This window comes from Amblyraja radiata, chromosome 4, assembly GCF_010909765.2.
Source record: "Amblyraja radiata isolate CabotCenter1 chromosome 4, sAmbRad1.1.pri, whole genome shotgun sequence".
NCBI classification, from domain to species: Eukaryota; Metazoa; Chordata; class Chondrichthyes; order Rajiformes; family Rajidae; genus Amblyraja; species Amblyraja radiata.
In genome coordinates, this window is record NC_045959.1 from 48211975 (window position 1) to 48230936 (window position 18962).

Below are 18962 nucleotides of genomic sequence, written 5' to 3' on the forward strand. Positions count from 1 at the left end.
CCAGGCCTCCGGCGCTGAATTCGCTGTAAGGTATCAACTCTACTGCTACGCCACCGTGACTTCCCATCAACTGCCTAACATACAATACCACCTTTGTTATTTGTCCAACAAAGGTGGTATCGTTACATAGATATCGATTTAGATGGGAATGTAGCTGCATGATGACTAAGTTTGTAGATGACACCAATATTGATGGTATAGTGGATAGTGAAGAAGGTTGTCAAAGTGACAACAGTATAAAGATCAACTGAGAAAATGGGCGAGTGAATTGGAGTGTTGTTGAACACAGCGTCCTTGGAATACAAGTACATTGTTCCCTGAAAGTGACAACACAGGCAGACGGTGGTAAAGAAGGAGTATGTTATGTTTGCCTTCATCGGCCAAGGCATTGAATACATGATTTGGGATATCGTGTTACAGTTGTACAAAAAAATTGGTTAGGCTGCACTTTGAATATTTTGTGTAGTTCTGATCGCCATACTACAGGAAAGATGTGATCCGAGTTCAAGTTTATTGTTATATGCACGTATGGTGAGGCACAGATACACAAGGTACTTTATTCACAAGGGTAATATTCACAAGGGTGTTGCCTGGATAGGAAGGTTTGAGATACTCTTTGACTTCATAAATATTTTGTATTCCATCTGACAATCATCCCCTCCCCATCTGGTTCCATCTATCACTTACCAGCCTCCGTTCCAACACCCTCGCACTCATGTGTGCTGGTAATCTTTCCGTTTCCCTCTCACTCCGGATGTAAGTTCTTGACCCAGAACATTAACTTCCATATTATGCCTCCACAGATCCTGCTTGACGAATTGAGCTATAGACAATAGACACTAGACAATAGACATCAGGTACAGGAGTAGGCCATTCATCCCTTTGAGCCAGCACCGCCATTCACTATGATCATGGCTGATCATCCACAATCAGTACCCCGTTCCTGCCTTCACACCATATCCCCTGACTCCGTTATCTTTAAGATCTAACTCTCTCTTGAAAGCATCCAGAGAATTGGCCTCCACTGCCTTCTGAGGCAAAGAATTCCACCGATTCACAACCCTCTGGGTGAAAATGTTTTACCTCATCTTCGTTCTAAATGGCCTACCCCTTATTCTTAAACTGTGGCCCCTGGTGCTGGACTCCCCCAACATCGGGAACATGTTTCCTGCCTCTAGCGTGTCCAATCCCTTAATAATCTTATGTGTTTCAATAAGATACCCTCTCATCCTTCTAAATTCCAGAGTATTCAAGCCCAGCCACTCCATTCTATCAACATGCTCTTCCAGCATTTAGATTTTTGTTTTTCTTCAAGCAAAATTGATTTTGGACTGTGTTGCGCTCAAAACAACAGCAATACATGATTCAGTTTGAGGTAAGAGGGTTTAACATTAATAGTGTATTAGTGACTAAATTCAAATGCCGGGACCTGATGAAAAGCTATAACAAACATCATTCTATCTGAATGTTCTGATGTTCTCAATGGTTTTGTATGGAAAGGCAGCACAGCTAATGGCTGTATCTTATGCAAAGGATGGAGAACTTCGCTATCACTCATTGTAAACTATAATCTGGATACACCACACATCCTGTGTACCAATCTAATAACACTTCAGGATTTGTAACACTAATCTTATAAAGCTTCAGGTTCAATGAGATAAAATCAATAATCAGTTACCTTCTTGAAACAGCAGCAAAAACAAAAGTAATGTCTTCTAGAGGAAACAAAGATTTATAGAAACAACACAAACACCAGGTGATATATGTATATCTGGTGAATAACATAAATAAATTTAAAGCTAATCCACTCATGGTACACCAGGAATGCTGCACACTCATTAAAATCCTGTGAATTCCTAAAAATATTCTGCTGCTTGATGCCATCTAAACTCCCTTATCGGATTACTGATTTGCGATGTGCTGAGAGCTATCTATTGTTCTTTATTATCCAGGCACAGTCATAAGACAGAGAGAAGACAGCCTCCAGCCTGTCTACTCAAATAGTTTCAATGCAGGACATTTACCTCAGGTGCATCAATAAAGATTCGTGCCAAGTCTGAAGAAAATAATGATTGAACGTTCGCACTGAGCTTACCATGTGTGCACCTGACTTCCGATCCAGCTTTTAGCAAAGAGAAATAATAAAGGCTGACAAGTTTGAATCAACACCTTATGTAAATACTGTTATGTTTAGCTAATGACAGCAGAAACCAAGCACTCTTTCACTCTTCATTCAGCACTAAGAAGCTGGAAAGGAAATTTTTTTGTGCTAGACCATTAACCTTTTACTCTCACAAGCTTGCCTTTGCCAAGAAAGGGGGATTGATCAATATTGTGTCAAAAGGCAACGGCATCAGCACATTATTAGCTTGCTTTTCTTTTCCACTGCTCACTGCAGCTGTCAAATCTGAGTTCTCAAAAGTAATCTACTTTCTAGCTACAAAATCTATAAATAGATTTCCCACGCCCACTTCAACTGGAAAGGGAACCTTCAAGTAAATGCATATTAGAATCCTAGAGGAGATATGCTGCCATGAATTGCCCCAGAGAAGTATTACTCCTAAAAAACACACACAAAGTGCTGGAGTAACTCAGCGGGCCAGGCAGCATCCCAGGAGAACATAGGATCGGTGCTGTTTCAGGTCGGGGCTCTTTTTCAGACTCAATTCTGTGGTGTTCAGTGGGGTGAGATTGCAACGGCTAAGGGGAGTAAAGAAATCAAGACAGTTGGTGTCACACCAACAGTTGGAAATAAAGAATTCCAGAGAGGGTAGAAGGCCAGCATGAGGAGTTCAAAAGGTGGAGGAATGCTGGAGACAGGAGAAGAGTCTTCACTGGGCTGTGAGGATTCCTTACCAGAAGAAAAGGCCTGGAGACAGATGTGACAGAAGAAGAGATCTAATCATGGCAGGTTCAGATCTCATTGAGGTGTGGTTGTAGAGAGATTACCCTCCTGTATTCTCTACTTTTATCAATGGCATATTTTGTATTCTTATTTCATAGATATTTTATATTCTGATTTCAGGGATAAACTATATACTAAAGCTATTGTGCACAGAAATATTAAGGCTAAACCATGGAAGATGGAGGCTTGGAGCTGCTGTATTGTCTAACTAACTAAAACACAGCAAGAATAATTACCCACCATCCTCACAACACTTCGGCCTTTTAATAATAAACCTAAAAACCTAACAGTCACTGACTACAATGCAATTTGCAGGACTTTAAGGACTTGGTGGTCATTCTATGTGAAAATGAAACTTTGCAAGGCAGCGAGGTATGGAGATGGATAAAAATAGACTGACATGAAAGACTTCTCGAGCATCAGTGCGAGTCCCTTTGCACATTCACCCAAATCTAAATGTTTGCAGTGTTGATCAAAGTTATGGTAGGAAAGAAATTATTATGCATTCAAATTATTATGCATTTATTCTGAGAGATTCTAAAAAAAAAGACTGCGTGTAGTGTTGCTGGATACCAGTCTAATTCATTTGGTAGGAAGTACTATAGCTACAGATGCCAGTTTAAATCGAAGATAGACACAAAAAGCTGGAATAACTCAGCGGGTCAGGCAGCAACTCAGCAGAAAAGGAATAGGTGATATTTCGGATCGGGACTCTTCTTCACACCAGTCTGAAGAAAGGTCTCGACCAGAAACATCACCTGTTCCTTTTCTCTAGAGATGCTGCCTGACCCACTGAGTTATTCCAGCTTTTTGTGTCTGATTCATTTGGTAAATAGCTTGTGAACTGCAGAGAATGCACTCTATCAGAGTGTCACTCAAAATGTAGTTTGAGAGCTCTGATGCAGGTAACTTATTTTTTCAGGTGAACTTATAAAAGATCAATGATAAAGCAGTTAAGGCAAATACAATTTTTGTTAGAAATGTATTGAATTTCTGGCATTTTGTTAGAAATGCATTGAATCTCCGGGCGTGTCCTATGACACTGGGGGCGTGTCCTATTGACCCTGGGGGCGTGTCCTATGACACTGGGGGCGTGTCCTATGGCACAAGGGGCGTGTCCTATTGCACAGGAGGTGTGTCCTATCGGCGTGTCCTTCTGGGGGCGTGGCCTGTGGGGGACGTGTGGGCGCGACTCACCCGTTGCAGCGGCCCCTACAGCCTGTCTGTCTTTTTTTATTTTTTGTCTAGTTAAATGTAATGTTGGTGTTTTTTTTAATACTAGTTTTAAATGTGTATATGTGCGGGGCGGGGGGCGGGGGGGGGGGGGAGGGGGAAACCGTTTAAAATCTCTTCCCTGTCCGGGAGACCCGACCTTTTCCCTGTCGGGTCTCCGTTGTCGTTGGGGCCTAGCACCGTGGAGCGGCCTCCAACCTGAACGACCCGGGGGCTCGGGAGACTGCGGAGCTGCGGACTACTCACCATCGTGGGGCTGGCTGGCCTCGGAGCGTGGGGAGCGGTGGTGACTCGCTGCTGCGACTCGACTCCTGGGGCTCGGAGGCTCCAGCAACGCAGCCGCAGGTCCGGTGGACTGGTATATCGGGAGCTCGCGGGTCCGGGGGGAGAGAGAGACCGCTTCCCGGAGCTCCCGTAACGCGACTTCTCCAGCCCGTGTCGCAGGGTTGGAACGACCCGGAGCAGTGACGTACATCGCCCGACGCGGCTTCATGGCCGTGGGACATTCCAGGGCCCGCCGGGGGCTCCAACTTTGTGACATTTAGACCGGGAGCGGGGCCGTAAATTGCCCGGCACGGCCTAAAATGGCCGTGGGACTTATCATCGCCCGCCTGGGGCTTGGATATCGGGAGAGACATGGAGAAAATACTTTGCCTTCCACTGTGATGGATGTTTGTGTGAATTAAATTGTGTCTATGTCTAGGAATTGTCTTTGTTTGTATGGCTGTGGAAACAGAATTTCGTTTGAGTCTCACTGAGGCTCAAATGACAATAAATTGTATTGTATTGTATAGTATTGTATTGTATTGTTACGAACCATGGAACATAGGAACATAAAGTACAGTTCTCAATCATCAGGCTGATTTCCTATTTTAAAATATCTTGCCTTTTTGGCTGCAGACAAAACAAGCTCCTTCTTCATCAGAATTTCATTTTGAGTTAGATTGAATAACTGTCCCTCTTCATCAAGAGGTATTAGCAAAAATTCAAACAAAGATAAATTAGCCAATTTAGATTTGGTTGTTTATACTTGAAGAGACAACATTAGTTTTCAGTTTGCATCAAGATTTCTCATCTTTTTTAGAATATCACATCTATACTGTAAAATATATCTGTACTATAAAGAGGACAGATAGTTTTCCACCAAATATGACACTCAAATCTCAAAAATAGTTTGATGTTTACTGAAAAATGTTATGATATTAACTCAATTGAATCATTTGGAGCAATTCTCCATTTTCCTTTAACTCACATTTAAAACCTGAGCCATTGTGTTGGAAAACTATTCATCAATTGGTTGTTGTCTAATTGTCCTGATTCCATATTCATTTGTCTTTACATCAGTTTAATCCTCCTGTGCTCAGCTTGTGAAGTTATTTTAATCTGCTTGTGTTGGATTTGTTACTTTAATCTAAACTGCAAATGGACTACCATTCATAAATAGAGATACAATAAGCAGCCTGGACTGACAGAGGATTACCAGAGTGCCCACCGTTTGTTGGAATATGATTGCAAAAAGAGTTGATGCATGGACTTAATGAAATAGACACACTATTGTTCCCTCAGCTTAGACCATGCTGGCTCTTCATCTTCTGCCTCCACATCCATCCAAGCAACGTATACAAATAAACTTTTATAGGCGGGTAGTTATGATTTCTGGTGTGAAATTGGCTGATATTTAGAGTGTCATAGAGTGATACAGTGTGGAATCAGGCCCTTCAGCCCAACTTGCCCACTCCGGTCACCATTTCCCAACTACACTGGTCTCACTTGCCTGTGTTTGGCCCATAAAACCTGTCCTATCCATGTACCTCTCTAACTGTTTCCTAAACATAGAGATAGTCCCTGCCTGAATGACCTCCTCTGGCAGCTTGTTCCATACACCCATCACCCTTTGTGTGAAAATGTTACCCCTCAGATTCCTATTAAATCTTTTCCCCTTCACCTTCAACCCACGTCCTCCTGTCTTCAATTCACTGAGCATCTACCATTCTACCCGATCTATTCCGCTCATGATTTATCTCATTTATCAATGTTCTTGTCACGCCTGACTGCCAGAGACAAATTATTCATGGCATGGCACAAACACCTGCATCAGTTAATTGATTAAGTGTATCAGCAATTGTAGCACTAGGCAATGCAACTTAAAAACATAAGATAGACACAAAAAACATGTATATTGCTGATTGCTAGTAGCTCAGTTGCAAAGGACTTGTCTTTGGAGGCTGAATCCTCTCGAGTCATCCATAAGGAATTAGATTGCTTTTGCAGCAGATGTTCTCTATAGCCAATGTTTGAGAGGCAAGAAATGCTCATGTGAGCATGGTGCACATACATGTGGAACTGTGCCCACTTTATGTCAACAGCTGCAGCAAAAAAAGGGGTAAAATGAAAGCAAAAAGCAGGAAGATTTTGCAGTCTTTGGTTGCTTTCTGCAGAGAACTACCCTTAAGTGGAACTGCATGAATTTAATCTTTAAAACCTGCATTTTTGATGATCGTTGAAGATATTTTCTCTGTCTCTCATGTCACCTTGTGATGTGCATTGTTCCCAATTGACGTCAAACCTAGCTTCTGAATGACAGTGCTGTGCTGCTCAAAGTAGATTTATAAAGATCCAATAAATGTAAAAGTTATCAAGGTCTCCTCGGAACTGAGACACCAAGATTTAATTGAATTTTAGTTATAGAATTTTTAACAATCATTATGAACAATAATTAAGTGGATTTAAAACTTTTTATTCAAAATTAAATTATAATAGTAAATACATCGTTAAACATGAATTATCAGAATATTTTTCTTGACAATTACACGATTAAATTGGATTTCCTGAAATATCTAATTGTAGATTTGATTCTGTGCAGACTTGTTGAAGCTATTAGATTGATCCTGAGGAAGAGATGAAGTGGTCTATAAACAGCATTAATGCTTGTGGGATACGTGTCACATGGGTCAGATTGTAAAGCCTTGATAATGTGCCAACAAGTCTAACCTGAGAAAGTGCTATTATTATAATGAATTTAAAAGCTCTGTGGACAGCAGCAACAATGACCCCAAGCAGTTCACAAATGACACAATGTTTTTAGTCTGTGCACTGTAATCATCCTTTAAAAGCTCACTGGATGCTGCTCACTTTATCACACACTAAAAATAATGTACAAAGTGCATAATTTATATAAGTGCTTATCCTTCATCATTGGTAGCATTCTTCCCTCAACATTTTGATAATGAGGGGTTCAAGCATATTCATTTCTAATTGCTCTAGCTCTGGTAAATCCAGATAATGCAGATTAATCAGATGAGCAAAACTAGGTGAATGGCAAAGTCATTAAAAAAATTAGATTCCAAATATAATTACTGTGAGTAAACAAACGATTAGATATTATAATACAGGTGCACAACCTTTTATCCGAACATCCAAATAACGAAAAGCTCAGAATAGCGGACATTTTTTCGGTCCTTGAAGAAAGGTCCTTGAAGACGTTCACCGAGGGCGGCCCGCAGAGGTGACAGCGGAACCTCGGTCAGTCCTCGAAGAAAGGGGAACTAAATCCCCATTCATAAAAGAGAAGGTGAGGGTATATTGCGCGGGAGGTTTAATAATTGACAATCTGCTGCTGCCTGCCCGCTGAGTTAAAAAGTTCCCACGGTAGACAGTGTGTCGTGTGTCTTGCGTTGGAACTTTTTAACTCAGCGGGCAGGCAGCAGCAGATTGTCGCTCCCTTCAGTTTCACCTCACCTACACCCCTCTGCTTCCCGGCCATGTGTGTGACCCCTTCCCTCCCCTCTCCAGCTCCCCGCCCATTGCACCAGCGCGGGGACTTTGCACTGTCTTCACGTCGGCGATGCCAGCAGGTCAGTGCCAGTCACCGGAGACGTCAGGACCAACGGGACACCGACCCCCAGGCCCACTGCAAGCACGGAGATCCCAGAGACCCACAGCCAGCAGCAGCCCAGCCCCGTTCCAACTCCAGAGGAACACGCTCCCCGTAGGGACAGAAGCTGATGGTGTGCAAGGTACGTCTTGTTCTTGGGGTTGCGGATGAGGGGGCGCAGCTCAGGCTGTGATGTCTCCGGCCACCCCCTTGTACAGGAGCTGAGACGTCCTGTCAGCTCCTGTCCAGGGCGGTGGCTGGAGACGTCAGGACCAACGGGACACCGACTGCAAGCACGGGGATCCCAGAGACTCACAGCAAGCAGCAACTCTAGCCCAGCCCCACTCCAACTCCAGAGGAACCCGGGTTGCGGATGAGGGGGCGCAGCTCGGGCTGTGGGCGAACTGCCACTTGTCGCTGTAGCGGCCCATCGGGGAGCGGGTTCCTGTTGGTCCTGACGTCTCCGGCCACCCCCCTGGACAGGAGCTGAGAGACGTCAGGACCACCAGAAGCCGCTCCCCGATGGGCCACTACGGCCACAAGTGGCAGTTCGCCCACAGCCCGAGCTGCGCCCCCTCATCGGGACACCGACCCCCAGGCCCAATGCAAGCACGGAGATCCCAGATCAGCAACTCCAGCCCAGCCCCGCTCCAACTACAGAGGAACACGCTCCCCGTAGGGGCAGAAGCTGATGGTGTACAAGGTACGTCTTGTTCTTGGGGTGGCGCAGCTCTGGCTGTGGGCGAACTGCCACTTGTCGCCGTAGCGGCCCATCGGGGAGCGGATTCCTCTGGAGTTGGAGGGACAGGGAGACACAGCGGCTTTTGAGAATGGTGGGCAATCACTTCCAAAGTTCTGCCCACACAGTCAGTACACCTCTCCTACACTTGTCTCCCGCACTAAGATCATCTCGTAGAGAATGATCCCAGCCTAACCCTCCCTATTCTCTCCTATTCTGCAAGAAAAAACTACATTGAAGACTCAAACTCGCGATCGAGTAACTGCCGGGATCGAGGTGCAAACTCGCGACCACTGAGCCAGGCGTTAAAATCTACGCTAAAAATCTTCCAATCCGAAAGCCGAAAAATTCCGAATTATGAAAAGTGTCTGGTCCCAAGGCTTTCGGATAAAAGGTTGTGCAACTGTAGTAGAATGTAATTACATCACATGGGATGCAAGACCATATGGAGTCATGAAATTAAACAATGGTTTTCAATACCTGGGAGAGAAATGAATCATCAAATTGGAATTATCTTTTGTTCAATATGTATCTATGAACATGTCTTCAGCAGCTATGTACGTTTCATCTGTACCCATGTACATTTCATCTGGATGCTCCAGTTTCCTCCCACATGCCAAAAATGTGCTGGTAAGTTAAATGCCATTGTCCCTTTGTGTAGGTTAATGACACCAAGGACTCAATAGGGACATTGGCATTAATGTGTGAGAGTGAATAGGTTTGTAGGGATGCAAAGTGAAGGAGAATGGAATGAAATGGGTTTAGAAACATAGAAACATAGAAAATAGGTGCAGGAGGAGGCCACTCGGCCCTTCGAGCCAGCACCGCCATTCATTGTGATCATGGCTGATTGTCCGCAATCAATAACCAGTGCCTGCCTTCTCCCCATATCCCTTGATTCCACTAGCCCCTAGAGCTCTATCTAACTCTCTCTTAAATCCATCCAGTGATTTGACCTCCATTGCCCTCTGTGGTAGGGAATTCCACAAATTCACAACTCTCTGGGTGAAAAAGTTTTTTCTCACCACAGTCTTAAATGGCCTCCCCTTTATTCTAAGTCCGTGGCCCCTGGTTCTGGACTCGCCCAACATTGGGAACATTTTTTATGCATCCAGCTTGTCCAGACCTTTTATAATTTTATATGTTTCTATAAGAACCCCTTCATCCTTCTAAACTCCAGTGAATACAAGCATAGTCTTATCAATCTTTCCTCATATGACAGTCCCGCCATTCCAGGGATCAATCTCCCGAACCTACGCTGTACTGCCTCAATCACAAGAATGTCCTTCCTCAAATTAGGAGACCTGCAACCCCCTAACATCCTCTTCACAGTTCACACTGCCACCCAGCTTTGTGTCATCCGCAAACTTGCTAGTGTTGCTCTTAATTCTCTCTTCCAAATCATTAATATATATTTCAAACAGTTGCGGCCCCAACACCGAGCCTTGCGACCCTCCACTCGCCATGGCCTGCCAATCTGAAAAGGACCCATTCACTCCTACTCTTTACTTCCTGTCTGCCAACCAATTTTCTATCCATGTCAACACCCTACCCCCAATACCATGTGCTCTAATTTTAGTCTCCCATGCGGGACCTTATCAAAGGCTTTCTGAAAGTCTAGAAACACTACATCCACTGGCTCCCCTTCATCCATTTTACTTGTCACATCCTCAAAGGAGTTCCCTAGGAGTTGGTATGAATCTGATAAAGCTGAATGGCTTTCTTCTGTGCCATTCCATAATACTGGAGCAATCATAGTCTCAAAAAGAGCTGCATTTTAGCAACAACTTCCATTTATATTGCATGGAGGAAACCAATATAAGGCTTACTCAAGGCCAATAATAATTACATTTAGTGTTGGCAAAGGGCCAGAAATGGAGAACCAAATATATCTCAGGGCAATGTGTAGGAAGCAGATGCTGATTTAGATAGACACTAAATGCTGAAGTAACTCAGCAGGACAGGCAGTATTTCTGGGGAGAAGGAATAGGTAACGTTACAGGTCAAGACCCTTCTTCACATTGTGATTCAGGGGAAAGGGAAACTAGATGTATGGAAAGGTAAAGAGATCAGAGCTGGCACCGATTACCAAAGAGCCAATAACAGTCCATTGTTGGTTGTGATAACAAGGAGATACAAACAGTAAAACTAGCAGGATTACCATCTAGTTTCTGTCTCCCAAGACTCTCAGTCTGAAGACGGGTCTCAACCCGAAACATCACCATTTTCTTTTCTCCAGATATACTGCCTGTCCCGTTGAGTTACTCCAGCATTTTGTATATATCTCAGGGTAATGGACAAATTACGGAGATGGGGAAGAGCAAGACCATGACATAATTTGAAAACAAATGTGAGAATTTTGAAATTGAAGTTTGGTCAATCTGGAGACCGCACAAGTGAGCAAGCATAGGAGTGAAAGGTGAAATTGATGTGATGTAGAAAATAACAAAATTGAAAACCCTATGCTGAAAAAACTTCTGTGTTGGAAAAAGGTCTTGAAGTTTTCACTGCATGATAGTCAGACACTTGCTTGATGCAGTGGTCTATTGCTGTAATGTTCTATTGTACACAGTGCCAAAGGACAATAGAAGAGGTCTTCCACGTTTAGTATAACTAAAAGCCTTTCCTTTGCATGTTTTATATATATATACCCCAACAATGGGCCTCAGACCTCACCCAGGAAGATAGCCCCTGATGCACTCATGTGACACATCAGAGGCGTCTTTGTGTAGATCATGATCATTTGAATGTGAACTAAAACTGCCAAAACTCATTTCACACAGAGGAGATTTGCATCTTTGAACCAGGTTTAAACCAGGTATAAACCTTGAATTGAGAGCTGATCGAACAATTGATACACTACATTGTATAGTCTACGACTGAAGATACGCCACATTTGAACATCATTTGCAAATTTTGTTTTTCATTTTTCTATTACAATTTCAATTAAAAAAATAGAAACTTGGGAAGACTGACTGACATCTGATCAATGGTGCAGCTGTTGTTTCAATGCAAGAAGTTTTCACAAAGGAATTGAGCCTATCAATCTGTGTATGATCAGCCCATCCATGATCTTATTTATCAACTCACTTATGGGCCTAAGTTGGAAGTTGAATAAATGATAAATGTTTCCACACATTTTGATGATATCTGCTTTCTTCTGACAAAGTTAAAGCAGAGTAGAGATTAAAATCTCTTGAGCCAAGCAGTTTGCAGTGGGTCAGCTGCAGCCATTGTTGCTATGTCACGGTAAAGACGGCGCATTGTATGCGCTTGTGCTGCTGAGCTGACCCATGACCAAGAGGTCAGAAAGATAGATGCTGGCAGAAGGAAATGCTTAGAGAGAGAATTGGGCCTCAAAATAAAAGGACCGATTTTGAGAGGCCTTGTTAATGAGTGGCAGGAGGACAGTTTGAAAACTGGGCTCAACCTTTGTGTTCGATTTACAGACCATACAATTTTACAGTGATCAATGTGAGGTCGGAAATTGAGGCTGGATTACTGTCACATGGGGCTTTGTTTCAAAATATGAAGTGACCTCCTGTGAGTGACCCAGTGGTCTGTCTACTCTGCCTGTACTTCGCACATTTTAGGACAGGCTTTTCCCACTCATCCAAAGGCATGTAATCATGCGTGCGAGCTACGCAAGATCAAATTTCAGGCCAACTAGAGATAAGGAAATCTGTATAACTTCTTTCCAACTGCCCGCATACTCACCTTCTGTATTGCACCAGACTATTGTGGGTTGTGCACTCGTGACTTCTTCAGCCCCACTTTAAGTACTCTAACCGTACCAAATTGACGAATTACTGAGGAAAACCCCAAATAAACAGTAAACTACATAAAAGAGACACAAAATGCTGAAGTAATTCAGCGGGCCAGGCAGCATTTCTGGAGAACGTGGATAGATGGCGTTTCAGGATGGAACCCTGCTTCAGACTGATTGTAGGTGGGGGGGGGGGGGGGGGTTGAGGGGAGGAGGGGAAGGTGGGGGGGAAGGGACAGCTGGAAGAAAGAAGGGGAAGGACAAAGCATGGTGGGAATCAAAACTCCCTGTTAATCCACACTTGTTGAGTTTAGTTTAGTTTAGTTTAGTTCAGAGATACAGCATGGAAACAGGCACTTCGGTTCACCGAGTCCTCGCCAACCAGCAATCCCTGCACATTAACACTATCCTACACACACTAGGGACAATTTACACATACACCAAGCCGATAAACCTACATACCTGTACGTCATTGGAGTGTGGGAGGAAACCAAAGATCTCTGAGAAAACCCACACAGTCACAGGGAGAACGAACAAACTCCGCACAGACAGCACCCGTAGTCAGAAGTGGACCCGGGTCTCCTCTGCAAGCACTGTAAGGCAGCAACTCTACTGCTGTGCCACCGTGTTGCCTGTCATGACGATGAGTCATGATGATGATATGCAAATATCATGACCTTTGTATCAGCTGACCTGGAGGTCAGATCGCATGTGCACTGTGTAAGCCAAGGTAGGAGGCCATGGCTGAGTGAGATAATAAACTCGGAGACCAAGGAATGTAACCTATAAATATTGTGTCAGTATCATTATTATTCCACATCTGAGGCCAGGATGTGACATTGGCGATGAGGATAATCCGGATATTTCGGATGTTTTCGATATTTTAGATTCTGAATCCGTGGCTTCGAGCTGGAAAAATATTTGTTTTTAAATGGCGGTCGCTGGAGCTGATTTCCTAGCACTTCGCGGAGTTCCACACTTCAATCCGACGGGTGATGCGAGTACCGTCAGTGGAGGGATTCGAAGATTACGCCGACAGTCCAGGGCTCTTTCTTGAGGAGAGTAAGCCGGGGCAGAAGGTGCAGCGGAGAGCATTGCTTCTTTTCACCGTGGGACCAGCTGTTCGAGAAATGTTTAAAACACTCCCTGATACCGGAATGAAGGAAGACTATAAGAAAGCCGTTGATGCTTTGAACAGTCATTATGTGGTGGTGCCGAATGCTACATTTCAACGCCATTTATTCCGTAAAACATTGCAGGAAGAGGGTGAGTGTTGCTCAATTTGTGACGAGACTCAGACATGTGTCTGTAGGATGCAAATATGTGGCTGCTGATGTGGAAAACCAGATATTGGATCAGGTTGTCCAGCATTGCAGGTCAGACAAGCTCAGGAGAAGGCTGTTAGAAAAAGGGGGTGAGTTAAACCTTAATGATGCTTTGTTGATTGCAGCAGCACTGGAAGTGTTGAGGGACAATTTCACAGCATGAAATTGAAAGATTCCAAGACTGGTCAAGTTAACCAGCTAAGGGAGACCAAGGAGTATGCCTGAATGTGAGATCGAGTGTTACTGGTGTGGCAACAAGAATCACATAGGGAAAGATGCATGTTGTCCAGCAAAAGGTAGAACATGTAGGAAATGTGGAGATAAAGATCATTTTGCAAAGAAATGTAAAAGTAGGGACATGGACAAGACAAGTGATTACAACAAGAAAGGGAAGTCCAGTGAAAAGAAAGACAGACCTTGGCAGAAAAAGAAGAGTCATGTCCGTCACGTAGAAGGTGATTTCGGAAGTGATGAAGACAGTGATGAAGCTGGTGAGCATGCTGTTAAAGGGAATTATCAGTTTGCATTGAATGAGAGCCACCACAAGAAAGTTCCAGTAACCATCGGAGGTGTTACAATGCCAATTGTAGATTCTGGTAGCGACAGCAACGTAATTGACAGATCACTTTGGGAATGCTTGAAACAGCAGAAAATCAAGTGCACATCAAGGAGGTGTAGTAGGAAGTTATATCCCTACACCGCAACTAAACCATTGCAGACCATTGGATGTTTCACGACTAAAGTAGAAGTCAGAGATAGAGAAACTGAAGCAGAATTTGTGGTGATAGAGGAGAAGGGAGAACCTCTGCTGAGTAGAAATACAGCTGGAGAGCTGGGAGCGCTTCACATCGGAGTGCATGTCAATTCAGTGCAGTCATATGATGACATGAGGCAATAATTTCATTCAGTATTCCAAGGGGTTGGAAAATTGAAAGGCCGGCAAGTGAAGTTAGCCATTGATGAAAATGTCAAGACGATAGCTCAACCGGTGCGGAGAACGCCATTTGGACTTCGTGGAAAAGTAGAAGTTAAAATCAAGGAGTTGATTGATCAGGACATTGTTGAACCAGTTGAAGTTCGACACCATGGGTGAGTCCAGTTGTGAATGTGCCGAAACCCAATGATGACGTTAGACTGTGCGATGACATGAGGAGAGCCAATGAGGCAATAATCAGAGAAAGACACCCAATCCTATGGTTGATGTGGTGTTACAAGAGTTATCAACCAGTAAAGTGTTTTCCAAAATTGATCTCAAGTGGGGATATCATCAGTTGGAATTACATCCTGAGTCAAGAGAGGTGACAACATTCGTCACTCACTGTGGATTGTACCGATACAAAAGACTGATGTTTGGAAACAATGCTGCTCCTGAGATCTATCAGGACAAAATCCACAGAGTGATTCAAGGTGTACCAGGAGCAGCAAACATATTAGATGACATCATTGTCCATGCATCAAGTCGTGAAGAGCATGACAAGGAGGTTGAAGCTAGTATTGACAAAACTTCAAGAAGCAATTCTCACTGTGAATGAAGGCAAGTGCAAGTTTGCGTCTCTGAGATGGATTTCTTGGGACACAGACTCACAAGTGAAGGGCTGAACCCAGCCAAAGCTAAAGTGAAAGCTGTTGCAATGCACATGAACTTCAGAATGCAACCGAGATGCGGAGTTTTCTAGGACTGGTCAATTATTATGCAAAATTCATTCCAAATGTTGCTACACTGGCAGATCCACTGAGAAAGTTGACGAGAAAAGACGTACCATTCCAGTTTGGTAGTGAACAGAGACAGGCATTCAAATCACTGAAACAGAGTCTAATGAGTGCAGAAACCCTTGGATACCATGATCCAGTTGACCAACAAAAGTCATAGCAGATGCTAGTCCGGTTGGTTTAGGAGCAGTGTTGGTACAGACGCATGCAGATGGACCCAGAATCATAGCATATGCCAGTCGACTGTTAACCAGCGTGGAGAGAAGGTATTCTCAAACAGATGAAGAAGCATTGGGACTAGTGTGGGCCTGTGAAGTGAAAGGTTCCATGCATACTTGTACGGCATTGAATTTGAACTTGTTACAGATCACAAGCTGCTGGAAGTGATCTATTCGACAAGGTCTAAGCCATGTGCCGGAATAGAACGTTGGGTGCTGAGACTCCAACAGTACAAGTACAAAGTAGTCCACATTGCTGGGAAAGCAAACATCATGGACCCGCTGTCGAAACTGTTGAAGGATGAACAGCTGGGAGCTACATCCACGCTAGAGATGGATGCAGAGAACTTTGTGCGATTCGTCGCAATTCAGTCAATGCCAGTAGCCGTGACAACGAAGGAAGTTGAAAGGAAATCAGAACATGATCCTGAACTCAGAGTGCGTATTCACAGTAGGCAATGGGATCAATGCCCTTACAAAGCATATATTACCAATATTATGAATTTTGTGTAATTGGTCAGTGTGTGCTGAGAGGTAGCAGATTGGTGATCCCACAGGCACTATGACCAAGGATCGTGTCATTAGCGCATGAAGGACATTAAGCCAGCGTCGGTACTAAACAGAATTTGCGGAGCAAAGTGTGGTGGCCAGGTTGTGAGAAAGATGTCGAAAAATTTGTCAACACATGTCACGGATGCCAAATCACAAGCAAGAGCAACCCACCAGAACCAATTAGAAGTACAAAGTTGCCAACAGGACCATGGGTTGACATAGCTGTTGACTTTCTTGGACCACTTCCAACAGGTGAATCAATTATGGTAGTGGTATACTACTATAGTAGGTACTATGAGTATGCAGTGATGAAGTCAACAACAGCAGAAAAAACTGTATAGGCACTAGCAGAGATCTTCGCCAGACACGGTTTGCCTGTTACATTGTATTCCGACAATAGACCACAGTTTGTTTCTGAGACCTTTGCTGAATACTTGAGAATCCCAGGTATCCATCATCACAAGGTAACTCCGAAATGGCCACAAGCTAACGGAGAAGTAGAGAGACAAAACCAGTCCATAAAGAAGAGGATATGAATCGCCCATACCGAAGGGAAAAACTGGAAGGAGGCACTGTTAACATATCGGGCGATCACTCACTCAACGACAGGGAAAAGTCCAGCAGAAGCTTTGTTTGGAAGGAAAATTTGCACTAAAATACCTGAAGCGCGAGAGATCATGGAAGACCAGGAGCTGAGCGACTGTGATGCAGAAAACAAAGGTGAGGCAAAATGGTATGCCGACTTGAAACGAGGAGCCAGGCACTCTGAAATAATGCCTGGGGATGATGTGCTTGTGAGGCGAGATGATGGCGGTAAGATAGACACACCTTACCATTGCCAACCATACAATGTTGTATCGAGGAGCGGCAGCATGGTGACAGTCATGTCTCCAGAAGGTGTTATCTACAAGAGAAATGTATCGAGCATCAAAAAGTACATGTCCGCGGACACACAAAATGAGGTAGCCCAAAATCCACCAAGAGCTACTGATTCAGAGGGGCAAGACGTCATTTCCGAGGTGGTGACCGGAGTTCCAGAGGCTGCACACTGCAACGCAGGCGATGAGCAGAGAAGGTGTCTGGGTGACAACACTTTGGCAGATTCAACAGGCTCTGATGCTTCTGTGCCAGCTGGTAGACCAAACTGTGAAAGGAGTGTCCCCAAGCGATACGACGATTTTGGGTTATAGATTATGCTACTGTTTAGTATGATACTGTTTATTATGATACTGTTTATTATGATACTGTTTATTATGATACTGTTTATTATAATACTGTTATTATGAGCAAGGAGTTTATTAAGTTTACAAGAGTGTAAAAAGTTGCATTTGTTTTGTAGTTGTAATGCGTCTGTTTCGTGAGTTATTGGAACACAAATGAAAACACAAATATGTTTTGTAAGAATTTAATTGGAAAGTATATTAGAAAGAACACATATTAATTTAAAGTTTAATTCTGGTAAAGGAGGGATGTCATGACGATGAGTCATGATGATGATATGCAAATATCATGACCTTTGTATCAGCTGACCTGGAGGTCAGATCGCATGTGCACTGTGTAAGCCAAGGCAGGAGGCCATGGCTGAGTGAGATAATAAACTCGGAGACCAAGGAATGTAACCTATAAATATTGTGTCAGTATCATTATTATTCCACATCTGAGGCCAGGTTGTGACAGTTCTAAAAGTTGGGATATTTTGTCCTTACTGACACCCTTCGAGTTTCTTTTTGAACACTTTCCAGTAATCTCATATTAATTGTGTGCAGTGGGAACTTTTTTTCAGTGGTCAGCAACTCCACATAAAAAGAAGGCACAAGGAAGTGCAGATGCTGGAATCTGAAGCCTCAAGAAGGGTTCCATCCTGAAATGTTGCCTATCCATGTGCTCCAGTGATGCTGCCTAACCCACTGAGTAACTTCAGCATTTGTGTTTTTAATACATAGGAAGAACTTCTTCCTGAAACCTAGCAAAACAGAAGAGCTTTAATGTGCTGAAGCTCCACTGGTTTTAAACAGTTCATTTAAATCAATTAAAACAGCATATAATAGACCAGCTAAGTGACGTCACAACTGACAGAGCAAAATGAAAGCTCTGTCATATAATCGTGAATAGTGGTGGGCAATGAAACAACTAAACACAAACAGGATGCTGAAGGGCGGCACAGTGATGCAGTTAGGGGGAGCACAGTAATGCAGTTAACATCAGCCTACTAAGGGGGACTTTATCAAATGGCTTACCAAAATACATGCAGACAACATCTACTGTACTACCTTCATCAATCACCTTCATCACTTCACTTCAGTTACACCTAAGGTACTAGAAGAGAGAAGGTGGGAGACAGTGAGAAAGGGAGGGAAGCATGGAATGCAAACGTCCCCAGGTGTTGTACCTCTTGTGAACAGGTTCACCCACTTAGAAGCTGTCGGAACAGAAGACGTTTATACACTGAGCGGCGGACTGGCTTGCGATGCGAATAGGGCTGTTGAGCCAAAACCTAAAAGGCCAAAGTTGGGCAACGCCATTGTAGTGGGAGACTCCATTGTGAGAGGTACGGACAGGGGTTTCTGCGGCAACAGACGGGACTCGAGAATGGTGTGCTGCCTTCCTGGTGCCAGGATCCAGGATGTCACGGACAGAGTG

At 43.8% G+C, this 18962-nt stretch overlaps 1 long non-coding RNA gene across 1 annotated transcript; it reads left to right on the forward strand.

Annotated features, from left to right (window-relative positions):
• Positions 1-1208: 1208 nt before the first annotated feature.
• On the forward strand, positions 1209-14893 carry LOC116972057. The gene is made up of 3 exons (XR_004411709.1): positions 1209-1245; positions 2929-2933; positions 14449-14893. It is a non-coding gene; the product is annotated as an uncharacterized LOC116972057 (long non-coding RNA).
• Positions 14894-18962: the final 4069 nt, after the last annotated feature.